The sequence below is a fragment of the Salvelinus sp. IW2-2015 genome, unplaced genomic scaffold (assembly GCF_002910315.2).
Source record: "Salvelinus sp. IW2-2015 unplaced genomic scaffold, ASM291031v2 Un_scaffold2339, whole genome shotgun sequence".
NCBI lineage: Eukaryota > Metazoa > Chordata > Actinopteri > Salmoniformes > Salmonidae > Salvelinus > Salvelinus sp. IW2-2015.
The window spans coordinates 60,714-66,569 of NW_019943664.1; the positions used below are offsets into that span (position 1 = coordinate 60,714).

Sequence of the window (5,856 nt, forward strand, 5' to 3'; positions counted from 1 at the left end):
CTAACATGATGTCACTCATGTCGAGTCAGTCGGAGATGAGGAAGTCACATGATGAAAGAACACTTTAATTAATATTTTTAAATTTAACTTTATTTAAAGTCAGTTATATATAAAACAAATATATTTATTTTACAGCTAAAACGGTTAAACTTGTTATACATGTAATACATTGGTTTACGTTTGAAACGAATGACGTATCGGTCAGTGAAGAAAAGTAAACAGAGGAAGAATGCAGATTTTGTGCATGCGCATGGCACGTTTACGTGGCATTGCATGAACAATGAGCGTTACCCGGAAGTGCTAAATTTGGCAGAAACATTTCGAGCTAGATAGCTATAAAGAATAATAGCTAAGTGCAGTTAGTTTTGCGCAATTCTTCTTCTTTAAACAAATAGCTATATTGAAGAGTACGATATGGGCAATACACTTTCTAGGGATGACAACGTGTCAACTGTAGGCAACAAGACTTGTGAGGGAAGATAGTTAGCCTAGCAGACAATCTAATTTACTAACGTTACAGTAGCTAGTACTAGACGATGTTTAGATTTCTGCAAAAGTAAGAATCAGATTAGCTAGATTGACATGATTGCATAAACAACCGTGTTCAAGGTCAATACCGTGGTGCCTCGTTAAATCGTTGGGTTATTTAGCTAGATAGCGGAACTGACAACATGGCTGTTAGACCTCTGTGCAGCTAGTTTTAGCAAGCTATCATTGCTGCGAAGTCGATTCTTGTGATCATTGTTTGACATTTTAGTCATTAAGTAGACGCTCTTGTCAAGGGCGACTTACAATTCATGAATTCGTTTTAAGATAGTTAGGTGAGAAGACACATCACGTTACATTTTCCCTCAACAAAGTATTTATCACCAAAGTCAGTGCTAATGGGAAAAGAGATTGTGTTATTTTTACAGTTGGCGTTATCTGTCTAGCAATCAAGCTTGCCAACCTATCTAGCTAGTCAACTTCTGAATTCAGATTAGTCTGAGTCTACCGCTCTAACTACAGCTTTCCAGTAGTCAGGCTAATTGTTGTTTGCAAAGCACAGCTTCAATTATGTCTATGGACGACTTCACTTCGATCAGCCTGCTGTCACTGGCAATGCTAGTGGGATGTTATGTGTCTGGAACCATTCCTCTGGCTGTCAACTTCTCAGAGGTGAGTAGCACTCAAACTACAAATTTGCTGAGTAACAAAATTGAATTTGAAGTGGAGTCTTCAGCCGAAGTCCTTAGCTACTGAAATTACTATGCACATAAAGGCACACCTTTTAGTGTATCAATCAGACTGTTCTAACCGTCACATGATGTTCTACATCTTCAGTGATGTTAGCTAGCCTAATAATTGCTATTCCGAGGCCAAAGTTCATGTGTTGACTATTGATCCTACCCCTCCTCCCCTGTCCTGGGTGTCCTGCTGATGAACCCTCTGTCCTGGTTGTCCGGTCCTGCAGGAGAAACTGAAACTGGTGACGGTCCTGGGAGCAGGGCTGCTGTGTGGTACTGCCCTGGCTGTCATCATCCCCGAGGGGGTGCATGCCCTGTATGAGGAGGTCCTGGAGGGTGAGACTCAATCTGCATATCAAATGGAACCCTGGAACCCTCCAACGCTAGCTAGCTCTGGTCCAACGCTAGCTAGCTCTGGTCCAACGTTAGCTAGCTCTGGTCCAACGTTAGCTAGCCCTGGTCCAACGTTAGCTAGCCCTGGTCCAACGTTAGCTAGCTCTGGTCCAACGTTCGTTAGCTAGCTCTGGTCTAACGTTCGTTAGCTAGCTCTGGTCCAACGTCCGTTAGCTAGCCCTGGTCCAACGTTCGTTAGCTAGCTCTGGGCTAACGTTCGTTAGCTAGCTCTGGTCCAACGTTCGTTAGCTAGCTCTGGTCCAACGTTCGTTAGCTAGCTCTGGTCCAACGTTCGTTAGCTAGCTCTNCCAGTAGTACATTCCTCTCTTCTGGTACCAGAACATGCCGGTCTTGGTGGTGTTGTCTTGAACATAACTTAGATTGACTGGTTTCCCCAACTTTACCCAGGTGGCTGCTTCAGAGACAGGCCGTTAGAGGGGGAATACAAACATAAGTTAAACCTTGAGAAACACATAGCACGCATAGAAACATAGAAKKWWYYAACATAGAAACGCATAGCACGGAATAGAATAGAAGATAATGATCAGATAGTACACAATGTTAACTAAGAAAAAAAATAAGATTTTTTTTTTTACTCCTCATAATATTGTCATCATCATAGTGGAATACACAGGTTGTCAATGGGAATATTTTACAATAATCATCAGAACTAACATGATGTCACTCATCGCAGTCAGTCAGAGATGAGGAAGTCACATGATGAAAGACACTTTAATTATATATTTTTAAATGTAACCTTTATTTAAAGTCAGTTAAGAACAAAATATTATTTACAATGACGGCCTACCCTGGCCAAATCCTAACCCGGACGACACTGGCCCAATTGTGCGCCGCCCTATGGGCCCCCGAATCACAGCCAGGTTGTGATACAGCCTGTATTAGAAGCAGGGTGTCTGTAGAGACGCCTTAGCACTGAGATCCAGTGCCTTAGCCCGCTGCTCCACCCGGGAGCTTTGATGTAAAGAGTATTTTAACAATCCATTCATCTGTGTTTGAGGCATCACGGTACATGTCATTATGGCAAAATAGTATGTGTTCTCATGACTTACCTGGTTGAATAAAAGCCAAATAAAATTATGATATGATTAAAGAAGCTTTTTCAAATTATATATATATATATATATCTAACTCCCACTGCTGCAACTCTAAAATACAACTCTACAAAAATATTATTTTTATTTTTATATATATATAAATAATATTTTTGTAGAGTTGTATTTTAGAGTTGCAGCAGTGGGAGTTAGAGAGAGAGACTAGTTCTAAGAAAAGATTAACCACAACCAACTAAAACGGTTAAACTTGTTATACATGTAATACATTGGTTTACGTTTGAAACGAATGACGTATCGGTCAGTGAAGAAAAGTAAACAGAGGAAGAATGCAGATTTTGTGCATGCGCATGGCACGTTTACGTGGCATTGCATGAACAATGAGCGTTACCCGGAAGTGCTAAATTTGGCAGAAACATTTCGAGCTAGATAGCTATAAAGAATAATAGCTAAGTGCAGTTAGTTTTGCGCAATTCTTCTTCTTTAAACAAATAGCTATATTGAAGAGTACGATATGGGCAATACACTTTCTAGGGATGACAACGTGTCAACTGTAGGCAACAAGACTTGTGAGGGAAGATAGTTAGCCTAGCAGACAATCTAATTTACTAACGTTACAGTAGCTAGTACTAGACGATGTTTAGATTTCTGCAAAAGTAAGAATCAGATTAGCTAGATTGACATGATTGCATAAACAACCGTGTTCAAGGTCAATACCGTGGTGCCTCGTTAAATCGTTGGGTTATTTAGCTAGATAGCGGAACTGACAACATGGCTGTTAGACCTCTGTGCAGCTAGTTTTAGCAAGCTATCATTGCTGCGAAGTCGATTCTTGTGATCATTGTTTGACATTTTAGTCATTAAGTAGACGCTCTTGTCAAGGGCGACTTACAATTCATGAATTCGTTTTAAGATAGTTAGGTGAGAAGACACATCACGTTACATTTTCCCTCAACAAAGTATTTATCACCAAAGTCAGTGCTAATGGGAAAAGAGATTGTGTTATTTTTACAGTTGGCGTTATCTGTCTAGCAATCAAGCTTGCCAACCTATCTAGCTAGTCAACTTCTGAATTCAGATTAGTCTGAGTCTACCGCTCTAACTACAGCTTTCCAGTAGTCAGGCTAATTGTTGTTTGCAAAGCACAGCTTCAATTATGTCTATGGACGACTTCACTTCGATCAGCCTGCTGTCACTGGCAATGCTAGTGGGATGTTATGTGTCTGGAACCATTCCTCTGGCTGTCAACTTCTCAGAGGTGAGTAGCACTCAAACTACAAATTTGCTGAGTAACAAAATTGAATTTGAAGTGGAGTCTTCAGCCGAAGTCCTTAGCTACTGAAATTACTATGCACATAAAGGCACACCTTTTAGTGTATCAATCAGACTGTTCTAACCGTCACATGATGTTCTACATCTTCAGTGATGTTAGCTAGCCTAATAATTGCTATTCCGAGGCCAAAGTTCATGTGTTGACTATTGATCCTACCCCTCCTCCCCTGTCCTGGGTGTCCTGCTGATGAACCCTCTGTCCTGGTTGTCCGGTCCTGCAGGAGAAACTGAATGTGTGTGTTGTGTGTGGTGTGTGTGTGTGTGTAGACTGACCGTCAGCACTGCTTGTACGTGGGCGCTTCCTATCTGGTCGACCAGCAGCATGAAGACAAACCCCAGGACCAGGAAACCCCGATGTAGGCATGGAGGTGCTCGTGGCTGTGGCTGTGCTCCCCACTGACCCCCAGAGCTGCATCCACACCTCCCTGGGCTCAGACACCCCCACCCCTCCACCAGGCCAGGGGCGTGGTGCACACCTACACAGAGAGAGAGACTGAGACCCTAACCCAGACACGTACAGACTGAAGACCCTAACCCAGACAGTAGAGACAGAGACCCTAACCAGACAGTAGAGACAGAGACCCTAACCCAACAGTAGAGACTGAACTCTAACCCAGACAGTAAGCGACAGAGACCCTAACCCAGACAGTAGAAGACTGAAGACCTAACCCAGACAGTAGAGACAGAGACCCTTAAACCCAGACAGTAGAGACTGAGACCCTAATCCAGACAGTAGCGGACAGAGACCCTAACCCAGACAGTAGAGACTTGAGACCCTAACCCAGACAGTAGAGACTGAGACCCTAACCCAGACAGTAGATTCTGAGACCCTAACCCAGACAGTAGATTCTGAGACCCTAACCCAGACAGTACAGTGCCTTGCAAAAGTATTGACCCCTTTGGCGTTTTTTCCTATTTTGTTGCATTACAACATGTAATATAAATGGATTTATTCCGGAGAAGTGTATTGTAGGATACGACTGAAATGTTGCGGGTGAGGAGGAAAGCTAGTCATGAAGCGCTGGCATCTGTTGTTGTGACATGTATTATCTGAATTAGGCCCACAGAAATTATACCTACGGAGGAGCGGCTTCTATGAAGGAACTTTGAATGTCTTCAAACTTCAGAGTTTGCTTCACTAAGTTGGACCAGGGCTAGCTAACGTTGGATAGAGCTAGCTAACGTTGGACAGGTAGGTAACGTTGGACCAGAGCTACTAACGTTGACCAGAGCTAAGCTAACGAAGTTGACCAAGCTAGCTAACGAACGTTGGACCAGAGCTAGCTAACGAACGTTGGACCAGAGCTAGCTAACGAACGTTGGAACCAGAGCATAGCTAACGAACGTTGGACCAGAGCTAGCTAACGAACGTTGGACCAGAGCTAGCTAACGAACGTTGGACCAGAGCTAGCTAACGAACGTTGACCAGAGCTAGCTAACGAACGTTGACCAGAGCTAGCTAACGAACGTTAGCCCAGAGCTAGCTAACAACGTTGGACCAGGGCTAGCTAACGGACGTTGGACCACAGAGCTAGCTAACGAACGTTAGACCAGAGCTAGCTAACGAACGTTGGACCAGAGCTAGCTAACGTTGGACCAGGGCTAGCTAACGTTGGACCAGGGCTAGCAACGTTGGACCAGAAGCTAGCTAACGTGGACCAGAGCTAGCTAGCGTTGGACCAAGCAGCTAGCGTTGGAGGGTTCCAGGGTTCCATTTGATATGCAGATTGAGTCTCACCCTCCAGGACCTCCTCATACAGGGCATGCACCCCCTCGGGATGATGACAGCCAGGGCAGTACCACACAGCAGCCCTGCTCCCAGGACCGTCACCAGT

General features: G+C 43.8%; 1 pseudogene; it reads left to right on the top strand.

Annotated features, from left to right (window-relative positions):
- The first annotated feature begins 235 nt into the window (after window positions 1-235).
- Window positions 236-5,856, top strand: part of LOC112073701 (zinc transporter ZIP9-like) — a 25,313-nt pseudogene continuing 19,692 nt past the window's right edge.